Raw genomic sequence first — 13261 nt, 5'->3', positions numbered from 1 at the left:
CTCACCGGCCATCCATCGGCACTCTGTTTGTGCCGACCAGCTATTTATTGTGCCGACCGGCCATTTATTGTGCCGACCGGCACTTTATTGTGCTGACCGGCAATTTTTGCTAGCCGATGACCTTCCGGAGCATTCTACAGATTGGGTATATGCCAGCTGTGCCAGCTGGAGGGCACAGAATGGATCCTCCATACACGTGTATGGAGGATATGCACCCTTGTTTAGCTTCCTCAAGAAGCTTTACACTTTGTTTTGCCTATAAAGGGAGCCCTCTTCTTCCTTATACTAGGTTAGAAGAAGAAAACCAGCTGGAGCATTATACATACAACCCTATATCTATACATTCAACCCTCTCTTCCAAGCTCCAAAGTCCATTATCCTTGGCCATTTACACACCAAGCCATAGCACAACACCACCACTTCCATTTCCAGCAGCTGGAGGCTGTTCTTCAAAGCCTAAGGAGCCACAAACTCAAGCCAAGAAGCCATCAAAGTTTGGTCTTCAAGGGTGAGTAGCATTTCCTCTCTTTTGAGCTTTTTCTTGTATCATTTCTTAGCCATATTTGCTTACGGTTTTAGGCTCCGACCTTAACTGAAACTAGGTCTTTTTTGAGCTATTCTACATGTTTGTTGAAGGGCTCAACCCTCTTTGAGAACCCTATCTCACACTTGTTTCAATAGCTCTTTGTATGACAATATTCTTGCATGCTTCACTAGCCTATCATTTTTCTATTTTTGGACCATGATCAGAACTGAAAGTGGCCTTATTTTGACCTTCTTAACATGTTTTATTAAGGGTCTTTGCTTGTTTGGTGAATGCTTTGTATACCTCATGTTATAGCCACTTTTGAGCCTCATTTTGCATTGCATTTCTAGCATGTTTGTATACTGATTTCGGGGCTGCCATGAACTGTAAATGTGTATATTTTTGGTCCCTCTTCAATGTTGTAGAAGGACATTTTTCGGTTTGGCTTTTGCATATACCACTTGCTTCATACCCCTCTATTGACCCTCATTTTTGCATGCCATTGTTGCTCTACCTATGCTTGCTGTTTGACCATGTTCATAACTGAAAAAATGCCTATTTAGGGACTGCCTAGCTTCTGTATTTGCACTTCATGTCCATATTGTGCACGCATTGCATAGCTATAGGCCATTTCGGGTGCCTAAATTCGCATTTCGGGACTATTCCATGCATTTGGTATCATTTCGCCTCATTTCGGGACTGTTTTCCCCCATATTTTAGTGCTGAAATTCCATTAGAATGATTGCTTTCCATTTTTCATGCCATTGCATTGCGTATGCCATTGCCTCGGTTTGCGTGCCCGTGTGCACGCATTTCGAGGCACTTCATTTTCATCCATCGGCATCCTATGTAAGTGTGGCTGAGGCTCACTCATGTTGGTATAAGCCCATATCATGTTTTCATGTCATTCGCATTGTGTATGTCATTGCCTCGGTTTGCGTGCCCGTGTGCACGCATTTCGAGGCACTCCATTTTCATCCACCGGCATCCTATGTGAGTGTGGCTGAGGCTCTCTCATGTTAGTGTAAGCCCATATCACATTTTCATGTCATTTACATTGCGTATGCCATTGCCTCGGTTTGCGTGCCCGTGCGCACGCATTTCGAGGCACTTCATCTTCTTCCATTGGCCACTGTTTTGGGCCTAACTAGAGCTGCCTAATTCATGTTTAAGACCATCCTTTGCTTATTTGCATGCTCATCTTGCATGTTTGCTTGTATCGGCATGTTGCATCCTTAGCTCGTATGCCTAAGTTGCATTGCATCTTGCATGCATCACCTTGCCTCTTGAGATGAGTATGATAGAGGTTAGGCCTCCTTGTGTGTTTATTTGGCTTGCATGCATTTTGAAATTGAAGTTGCACACTTGATTCTTTGGGCCATCATGCATGGAAATGCGTGATTGGTGGTCCGAGAATCGGGGCACATCCTCCTTTGAGTCATTAACATGATAAGGAATGTGATTGGTGCATAAATTGTTTGAATTGCATTTCCATGCAAGATTTTGCCCTCTGCTGCTGTGAGTTGCAGGTTCTGCAGGAATTTATTGCCGGCCGGCAGTATTTAGTGCCGACCGGCAGTCAATCTATGGCCGGTGGATCTATTTTGTGCCGGTGACTACATGCTACTGCCGGTTGAAATTCTACTCAGCCGATGATATCCCCCAGTGTCCTGAGAGGCATCCCTGAGACTTTGGCAGTTTTCAGAGGAGCAGAGCAGGGAAAACAGAGGCAAACTATGCATGGCAGTGTGATTCCGAGCCAGTCCCGAGCATGTGTTGCATCTGGCCCTCGCCCCGAGGCGGTTTACTGTTTTTATTTAGTTTAGTTAATTTGTTAATTAATTAAGCAATTTGTAATATTTAATTAGCTTGCGTAGTTAATTAATTTGTATTATTATTTTGGGTCCCTCCGAGCGAGGGGAAACTTGTAATAAGTGTGCGTGCGTGTGATGTATGTCTTCCAACCCCACTTCTTTCTTCCCTTTTATTTACCTGCTTATGATGGTAGATTAGGGCACATCTAATTTAGCATACCTTATGCTATGCATGTGTGCATCCATGCATTTGTATTGCATGCATTAGGCTCGGAATATCATGCTAATTGCATCAATGCTTCAATTCCAAACTGAATATGTGATAACTGTGCATTTTCACATGACATGTTTAGGATAGCCGAGCTTATTCTAGTAACATTTTGCATGCGATGCATTAGGCACTTCACATGGACTTGGATCATGCATGTTTGCTAACAAGTTCTTTGTTTTGGCACGGAGTACTATGTAAGTATTTCCGCTTTAGCATATCACATGAGTGCGAATGTTACCATGACAGCATGCTTAACATGTGGCTAGATGCTTATGTGTTATAATTGCTTGAATGCCTGTGGGTGAAGGTTGGATTTGTTTGAGTTGGAAAAACTCATTGAAATCCGTGTTTTAGCCTACTTGCGAGTAGCAAATTCCAAAGCATTTTCGAACCGAACGGATATGCAATGTTTATTTCCAAATTAGGCAATCTAGTCTATACTTGTTTGCTGCGCGCATAACATAGTAATTCTAGGCTAATAAGTGGAATAAGAACACATAAAGTTTTCAAAAACGGATATCACGGTTAGTAGAGGCCGGTCTTCGGACCGGGCGAAAGGGGGTGCTCATAGCTGACCTTCCCCGATCGTACCCAAGCTCCCGAGCCGAGACAACTCCGGTGATGACGGACATGTGGCCTTCGGCACCGAGTCAGGGTTTCCTAAATTCTCCCATAAAAAAAAATATTTAGGTGGCGACTCTGTATCTGGCAAAGCAGTCCATGTTTGGCACTACTTTTTCAAAAATCTGTTTCTCAAAACGATTTGCCAGATTTGGACTCTTTGGTTCAGATTAAGAACCGTGACACAAAATTGAGTCCGAACTGTAGCGCGAGGCCCCCACGCGGGCGCTGTTACAGTAGGAGAAGGAAGCATCGTAGAGTGGCGACTCTCCTCATTCTGCACAAAAGCAAAGGCTTCTTGGAGAGAAGGAAGCACATCCATGCCAAGAACTCTGCTCCGAACTGGATCATACTCCACATTGAGGCCTTCCAAGAACTTGAAGACCCTCTCTTGCGCCACAAGCATCTGGCAACCGACAAAATCAATGGGACATACAAGCTTGTAATCCTGAAGGTGATCAAGGCGCTTCCACCCATTGCTAAGGGAGGTAAAATACTAAAGGATGGCCATCTCACCTTAGACCCACCATTCAATGGAGCGATGTAACTCAAAAGCCTGTGAGAAGTCCCCTTCCGGGAGTAAGTGGTAGTCACGACCTCCCAAATATCCTGAGCAGTGTTCATAGAGAGATAGCCCTCTCCAATCTCCGAGACTATAGAATGGATCAACCAACCCATAATGAGGGAGTTGGTGATCTCCCACTGATCATAACTCGGGTCGATGGTGATGGGTGCCTGTATTCGACCATCAACATACCCCATCTTCCCTTTGCTCTTCAAGAAAATAGTCAGACTCTGCGACCACGCTAGATAGTTCTGACCATTGAATAGAGAAATGGTAATTTTAAAGCCAAGGTTGAAATTATCAGTCATAGTAGAAGGGATAAAGGAACTCTCGCTCTTAGGCGGCTGAGAAGTTGTGGACTCACTAGTGAAATCTGCCATGAATAGTCTACTAAGAAACCCTCAAACCCAATGCCAATTACAAACTCGGAAGATAGAGGAGGAAAGCACACTATGACCACAAAAAGATCATCAAAAGAATAATAATTGTCCTGTTTTTTTTTTTTTAATGGATCATCATTTTTTTTTTTTTTGTGTTTTTTTGTTTTTTTGGGTTTTTTTTTAATATATATATATATATATAGATAACTAGGTTGACACCATTCACAACTACCTACAGCATTACAAGAAAAAAAGAGGGAGAAGAACGAACTGTGATAGAAACGGAGTCGACTGAGAGAGCCGACCGAAGCCGAGGAGTCGAACAAGACCCCGACGGAGGCCATGAAAGCCCGAGAGGCTGTCGACAGGCCCCTAGGGTGCTAGAGTGGCTGCTGATAAACTCCCTAGAAGACTGGGTGACTGTCGATGCCTTGGGTGAGGCTGTGGGTGACTGTCGATGGCCTGGGTGAGCGGCTATGGGGCTGATGAACTCCTGGGAAGAAAGAGCTGCCGGCAGTGATAGTAGGGTGCTTGCCGACAAAACAGAAAAGGTATGGGCTAGGATTTTGGCACTGATACCATGTGGGTGTTTGGGAAGTGAGTTTTTTTATAGATTTTTTTAGTTGTAGGATATTATTAGAGAAAAAAAATTTTGTGTTTGGGAAGATAGTTGAGTTTTTTTGTAGTTGGATGTGATGTTTGTGAGAGAAAAAGTGAAATGATTATGGGGTTTGATGTGATATTTTGTTTGGATTTGTTTTTTTTTTTTTTTTTTTGGTTTTGTAACCAATTTGTCTTTTAGTGAAAAAAAACCAAAAAAAAAAACAAAAAACTATGTTCCCAAACAGCGCCCATGTAGTTTTGGAGAAGAGAAAGAGTTAAGGAATGAGGTAGACTTCATTCCCTTTTATATTGATAATACTGAGAAATTACAGGAGTGTCATAAGGCATAATATAAGGAAACACAATGACAAAATCACATATTTCCTATTCTAACTTATTTCTTGTTCTAACAATATACATATCCATATACATGTGCTTATATGTGTGTATGTATAAACATTAATATGATTACGATAATGGGTAGCTAAAATATTGGGACTTAGATTATTCCCATGTAAACTTGTTCTAGTTCCCCATATAAGTTTGTTCTTGTGTACTAAATTTCAGATTCAAATTATTCTATGAATTCAATTTTTTCGTTTTATGCTGTTAAATATCCCTACATTATTTGGGTTTTCTTTTTTCTTTTTTATTTTGAGGACTTGGGTTCTGAGAGTTTGGGACCCACTTTGTGCGGTAATCTTGATCCTATATCTTCAAGTTTCGTATTGTGAGCTTCACTTGCTTGTTGCATCTGTTAACAGGTGTATGATTTCTTGAAAATTTCATGAAACAATGCTAATTTGAAATTGCTGAATAATCAGTTAGGCAATTGCTGGCTTGCATAGAAATGGAGACTGGTCCATTCATTAGGAGAGCATTGATGGTGGCGTTATTTTGTATGTGGGTGCCTATGAAAGTCATCAGTAGGACTGGAAATGCTAGTGTTTCTTCCTCAAAGCTGAGTGTAGTGAATATTAGAGCTTTGTATACCTTCAATTCTGTTATTGGACGATCAGCAAAGCCAGCAATTGAAGCTGCGGTTGATGATGTCAATTCTGATTCAACTGTTCTTGCTGGGATGAAATTGAATCTTATTTTGCATGACACGAATTGCAGCGGCTTCCTTGGAATTGTGGAAGGTAATCTTTGAATTTATACACTTGTATTGACGAAGAACTGTCTTTACTTGATGCTTCCAAAACAGAAAATGTTTTTAAGGAATACTTCCTTGCCTTGGTATAATAGGAGTTCGCTACTAATTATATTTTTTGTTGAGTATCAAGTTCTTTGTTGGATATAGAGTCTCAGTATGAGTTTCTTATAACTGCACTATTTTATGAAGATCTATGCTTTTAACGCCATGTTCCTAGTCTTCTTAGAAGACTAGTTATAGAATTGCAACCAAACTGCCGACTTTGTTGAACATATTTTAGTCTTGATCTATGGATGTTGTCCTACTACACCAACCATTGACAAAGAAGTCTTTTGATGTCTTTGTTGTTGTATTTTTTATGATAACTAGAATGCCGAGTTTGGCATAAGGGCATTTTCTGTTTGCTCTTGGTTTAGTTTGGTACTTTCATTTCTTTCTCTTTGATATTTGTTTTCTAGGAATTTTATTTGTTATGTGTTTGTATGACATTTGAGTTTTCATTCCTGAAAGTTATGCCTAATGGTTCGTAGATATGACGATGAATAGTTGTGCTAATATTTGTATAAACATTGAATTATAAGCATGTATAAATAAAATGACATAGGGTGGAACCCTCAAGTACTGATCTAATTAGATATTGCTCCTGTGAAAGGATAGTTGTTATCAAATCATTAACTGTTTTGGTATTAACAAGCGAAAACTAAATTAGAAATAACTAATGTTTCCTAGATCACAGGCAACACTAATTAACCTACTCAAAGATGGTAAATAAAAAACTACAAAAATAAAAAAAGCATTCATGCACTTCACATCCAACATTATATTCAAGTGAAATTTATGAATAATGAATAAATTCTGTGACCGACAACTCCTGTCAATGAAAAAGAATGACAACTAAGTGAGAAAATTTGAACTAGCTTCTCTCTCTCTCTCTCAAGCATCAAAATGAGAAATGAGAAATTTTGATAAGTTGTCTTTAATTACTTATGTAGCTTTGCAGTTGATGGAGAATGATGTGGTTGCTATAATTGGCCCTCAGTCCTCTAGAATAGCACATGTTATTTCTCATGTTGTCAATGAACTTCATGTGCTGCTCATGTCATTTGTGGCGACAGACCCAACGCTTTCGGCATTGCAGTTCCCTTACTTCCTCCGTAATACACACAGTGACTATTTCCAGATGTATGCAATAGCTGATCTGATTGAATTTTATGCCTGAAGGGAGGTAGTCACCATCTTTGTCAATAATGATTATAGAAGAAACGGGATTTCTGTATTAGGTGATGCCCTTGCAAAGAAGCATGCCGAGATTTCTTACAAGGCTGCCTTTACTCCCCGAGCCTCTAGAAAAATGACTTGTTAGTTAGAGTAAACATGATGAAATCTCGGGTTTATGTTGTTCATGTTAATCCAGACCCCGACTTGACAATTTTTTCTGTAGCAAAGTTGCTTCGGATGTTGACTGCCGGCTATACTTGGATTGCTACAGATTGGGTTCCTTCTATGTTAGATTCATCAAAATCAATTGATCCTAACACAATGAATCTGTTACAAGGGATTATTGCACTTCACCATCACACCCCAGATTCTTATCTCAAAAAGAGTTTTACTGTCATGACCCCATTCCGCCCCTAGTAAAATGGTTCCATGATGGCCAGTAATCCGAGATTACCAAAGGCCAACTTACAAAGATTCGCACACAAACAGAGTATACATATGGGGCTCACATGTGCGGAAGCAATAAGTTAATTCTAATTAGTCCATAAGAGCTGTGTATAGATCAAATGAAATGACATACATCTTTTCGAGGTCTTACAACTTGAATACAAATCAATAAGTACATAATACATCTTGATCAAAAGGCTTCTCAAGCCGACATATGCAAAATACAATGAATCACAAGCCAAGAAGCATAGTCTTCAAGATGCTATCAAAAGTATGAATCCAAAACATCATGCCAAACGCATCTAGGCGTCACTATCGTCCTGCTCAACACCTACATATATATATGGAGAGGGTGAGCTTGGATACTCAGTGAATGATATAATTAATAAAAGGGTTTGCATGTATGATATCCGAGATCTTTATCAAACCAAAACTCATCATATCTTGTACAAAATCAAAGGACAAATCAAGTTCATCTAACAAATCTTTCAAGTCTCAAGGGATGCTTACTAGCATCAATAATACAAGGGATGACATAATCAAAGGTGCTACAAAAGTTTAGAGTCCCCTAGCACGTACGGACTTGTGCTACAAATGCTTATAGTCCCTTAGCACGTACGGACTTGTGCTACAAATGTTATCAAAACCAAAGCTAATACTTGATACACAAAATAGGGATAGTCATTCATGCTTAACAAATACTTTTCCAAAACAAGCAAGGCAAAGCTTTATCAAATGTCATAACATAGCTTTATTAAAAATACCACTCACTTGGTTCTTCAAACGTCGGGGTCAAAGCAAGAGTCCAAGTCCTACAAACATATGGCAAAGTCTATTGAATGCACTCTCAAACAAGTTTTACATGAATGCAAATGATCTCGGCATTCCTTTAAAACTAAGTCGGACCAAAACAAAACACTGTTTCTCATCTCAGGAAAACATAATGGGCACCAACCAGGTCTTGGCCGAGGTCCCACACCTCCCTGCCGAGGTGTGGTCCCGATGGCCACATTCAAAGAAATGAAGTCGGGAAAATATGGGTTTCCCTCTACTGAAGAACATGAAGAACATGAATGCTCAATCACAACTTGCTATTACGAAATCTGGGATTTCATGAGATGAGTTCGAAAACATGGACCTGGATACCCATACTTGAAGATCTTATGAAGACAAACACAAAAACATGAATCTTGATGTAAGCTTTCGGATCAAACAAGGCTTTTATTCAAGAACACATGAATATCACTTTCTCTTTCTAAAACCAAACTTTAAATCAATGCATGGCTTACAAATCATGCTCGATCATGCAATGCAGCTAGATAAACAATAAGAACAACAAGAGTATATCAAGATTCTAACCTCAAGACACAAATCTAACGGCTCAAGGTGTGAAGATCAAGCTTGGAAATCTATTCCCTCTCTAAGAACTCCTCATTCTTCTTCCTAGAGCCTCTCTCTCTAAAAGCAAGGGATATGATACAAAATGATGTGTTTCTCAATAGCTCACTGACTTAACCCTCTGCTGGGACACGCGGCATCGGCTGGTTGGCTCTTCTTAAAAAGGTGACTGAGTGAAAAGACAAGACTATGACAAAGTGTGTTCAACAAGCAAGATGGCATAGGCACTCCGGCAGGTAATGATCTCGGCTAAGGACAATGCTTCGGCAAGTAAGGTCTCAATGATCTTGGCTAGGAAGGACAACACTTGACTTAGCTGTGCCACACCTCGGTCTAGGTCATACCAATCCAGGAACAAGATCACTAGGTGCAAGGGTAACATCTCGGCCTAGATAATGCACATCTCGGCCTTGGTGATGAACACCTCGGCCTAGATAGTGACATCTCGGCCAATATGCCAAGGTGCGAGTGGAGGTTAACCAAAAGATTCCAAGATAGTCCTAGGTATAAGAGATTCAAAGGTGCGACCCAGGCTTAGGATAACCTCAGCTAAACTCACACCAAGCAAGGAACAAAGCATGCAGTAACACTTAAGCAAAACAAGGACAAGATTTGAAATGCAAGCTTAACAAGACAAAATCATATAAATGCATGAGAGCATGACTAAGATGAAGTGAGGGTTGTTACATTTACATCTAGGTGGAAAAACTTCATATATAGGGAGACCTCGAGCTTCAATTCTTGTGCACTCTATGCTTATGATTCCGTTTGGCTACTTGTCCGTGCACTTGATGTTTTCTTTAGCGAAGAAGGGAACATCTCGTTCTCCTACGACCGTAGGTTGCACGACATTAATGGAAGCACACTGCACTTGACAAGACTTTGTACTTTTCAAGAAGGCCAAAAACTGCTCCAGATACTTCTGGGAATGAACTTCACAGGTCTAACTGGTCAGATTCAATTTGACTCAGAGAAGAATTTAATTCTTCCAGCATTTGATATTCTTAACATTAGTGGGAATGGGTCTTAGAGGATTGGTTACTGGTCAAACTATTCTAGTCTTTCTGTTATTGTTCCTAAAATCTTGTATATGATGCCCTCAAACACGTCTACCAGTAACCAACATCTTGACAATGTAATATGGCCTGGAGAAACTACAAAATAACCTCGGGGGTGGGTGTTCCTTAACAACGAAAAGTCTTTGCGAATTGCAGTGCCTAACCGAGTAAGTTATTTAGAATATGCAACCAAAGACAAGGGTCCCCTTGGGGTGAAAGGATACTGTATTGATGTCTTTGAAGATGTAATAAAATTGTTGCCCTACGCTGTACCCCACACGTATATGTTATACGGTAATGGTTTGAGAAACCCTTCCTACAACAATCTTGTGAACGATGTCGCCGAAAACGTGAGTATTTTCTATTAATTATACTCAAAATTATGGTATTGGTATGAACCAAGTAGATTAAAAATATATGTTGATTGGATTGCTTTAGGGTTTTCAAAAATATTGTCCTAATCTTCTTCCTTCTTTAGAAATATGATGCAGCTATGGGGGACATTATAATCATTACAAACAAAACAAGGATTGTAGATTTTACGCAGCCTTACATGGAATCTGGACTTGTCATGGTTGTTCCTGTCAAAGAGAAAAAATCTAGTGCTTCTGCTTTCCTCAGGCCTTTTACTGTGGAAATGTGGTGTCTCACTGGCACCATTTTTCTTTTTGTGGGAGCTATTTTTTAGATTCTTGAGCATCGAATGAATCATGAATTCCATGGTCCACCAAATCAACAACTTATAACAATCTTTTGGTTAGTATCTCATAGCACAAACTTCATTGAAAGCGCTCTGATTTATGTAGTTTCATAAATGATATTAAAAACCTCAGTGATTGATCTAGATGTTGCCTGAGTGACCAATTTCTCTTATCAATCTCTTGGCAAATCATAATATCTAATGTGTTAAAAGTATTGCTAATTCAATGAATGCTATAAACAATAAGACGTCTTTATTTTTATTTATTTATTTATTTGGAGATCAAATAGCGCGAGTTTACTGGTTCAATTGACTACTCTTAACTATAATGAATTACATCATAGATTATGTGGTAACAATAATTTCTATAAAACTGGTGTAGTTATTTAAGCATCTTGGCCTAACACTCCATTTGCTTTATGGATGTCAGAGAATTACTAATGATCGCTTCTAATGTTGCGGGTTTAGTTTCTCAACAATGTTTTTTGCACACAGTGCGTTGCCTAATCTATTGTGTTCACTTTTAATTATTGCATCATGATATTTTTTAAGTGGCAATACATTAATATTTCTCTATTTGGATTTGAATACAGGAGAGAGCATTGTGAGCACCCTGGGATGTTTGGTGCTGATCTTATGGCTCTTTGTAGTGTTAATTATCAATTCAAGCTACACAGCTAGCTTGACATCAATCCTCATGGTGCAACAGCTAACGTCAAATATTAAAGGGATTGACAGCTTGATCACAAGTACCAATTCAATTGGAGTTCAAGATGGATCATTTGCATACAATTATCTGATTAAAGAGCTCAACATAGCAGAGTCTAGATCAAAACATTAAAAAAATCAGGAAGAATATGTTGATGCCCTTCACAAAGGTCCAAAAGTAGGGGGAGTAGCTGCAATTGTTGACAAGCTTCCTTACATTGAGCTCTTATTGTACAAGATCAACTGCAAATTTAGAACTGTGGGACAAGAATTTACTAAAAGGGGATGGGGATTTGTAAGTGTTTTCTTAGTTTAATCTTGAACGAGTAATTATTGATGCGATATTTGAAATGGCTAAGCCAAACTTCGATCAGATAAGTTTTAAGCTGTCATGTTAATATCAATAGAAAACAAAACCCATGAGATGTGACCAAAATATATCATTGTTGCATAAATTTGATATTTATCTTATATCATACTTGACTGTTGGCCAAATCTTATATGCTTCTAGGCTCTAGTGTTTATGTTACTTTTTTTTTTTTTTTTCATTTGTTGAATAGTGCTTATGTCTATGATTTGATTTCCAAGAAGAAAGTAAGATTGTGGGTGTTCTTGATAATATTGTATAAATGTGTCTGTGTGTAGTGAGATTTTCTGGACAAAGTTATTTTTAGGCTATGTTTGGATTAAGGATTTAAGTGGGAATTTTAGGATAGAAATGAAAAGGGAAATAAAACTTTCATTTCATTCACTTTTGGTATCCTTTTTTGTTTTCCTCTACAAATCCTTGATCCAAATACACAGCCTCCATGTAACTTGATACATTGGCATAAATGTCTAATATGATTATGATATTTAATTTCCTGACTCAGGTATTTCAGAGAGACTCTCTTGTGATGGACTTGTCGACTGCTATTCTACTACTCTCAAAGAATGGTGATCCCCAAAGAATTCATGATAGATGGCTATCACTTAATAGGTGCTCTGCGCAAGCCAACCAAGTTGATGAAAATATTTTGTCTCTCACTAGCTTTTGGGACCTATTCCTTATTTGTGGCACAACATGCTTCCTTGCCCTTGCAATATTTTTATGTAAGTTGTGCTGGCAATATCACAGGTACACGCCGAAGGATGAGGAACAGGATATCGATGAACTTGAATCTGTTAGGCCTAAAAGTACATGGCGTATGACTAGCTTCAAGGTTTTTGATGATAAGAAAGAAGATGAGGTCATGGAATCAATTAAACGGAAGAGTGATAGCAAACGACAAGCAAGCCAACGCTCTTATGGGCATCCTAGTTCACCTTCTAGGTAAATTTTTTTGCCTGGGCTAGTCGTTTTTCCAAACTTCCTGCCCCTGTTAGGTATAATATAAACACAAAATCTCATATTCTTTTATACCTATTTTGACCCTCTGATACTGAAAGTTAGGCAGCTAGGTTGAAAATGTCATGTATAGGATCTGTGGAGAAATTGAGAAAATTTTGGCAAGACGATTTTTTTATTTTAATGTTTTTATTATGCAATTATGGTTGTACTTTGTAATTTTATTATTATTTTTAATAAGGGGGCTTTTGGAGATGTTGAAAGTTACTTTCAAGTTTTTGTTTAGTGTTGGATTAGACTGATATATTAGCCAGTTGTTGTGATTCCCCCTGAACTTGAAATTTTGAAAACAAGAACAAAAATGGGGCTGTGAAGTTGTTCATCTGATGGCATTTGGTTGGCATCCAATTCCCAAGTGACTTAGGACTATGTTTGGATTTTGAATTCACTGAGTAATTTGCATAGAAAA

At 38.9% G+C, this 13261-nt stretch overlaps 2 pseudogenes across 1 annotated transcript; both read left to right on the top strand.

Moving 5' to 3' along the window:
- Window positions 1-5198: 5198 nt before the first annotated feature.
- LOC114286440 (glutamate receptor 3.4 pseudogene) lies at window positions 5199-12781 on the top strand (annotated as a pseudogene). The gene is made up of 3 exons (XR_014336804.1): window positions 5199-5922; window positions 11351-11760; window positions 12338-12781. The product of XR_014336804.1 is annotated as a glutamate receptor 3.4 pseudogene (transcript).
- On the top strand, window positions 6693-10667 carry LOC114263233 (glutamate receptor 3.4-like; annotated as a pseudogene).
- Window positions 12782-13261: the final 480 nt, after the last annotated feature.

Source organism: Camellia sinensis, chromosome 7, assembly GCF_055761805.1.
Source record: "Camellia sinensis isolate YWXY chromosome 7, ASM5576180v1, whole genome shotgun sequence".
In the NCBI taxonomy this organism is placed as follows: domain Eukaryota; kingdom Viridiplantae; phylum Streptophyta; class Magnoliopsida; order Ericales; family Theaceae; genus Camellia; species Camellia sinensis.
This window is presented reverse-complemented; position numbering and strand designations above follow the sequence as displayed.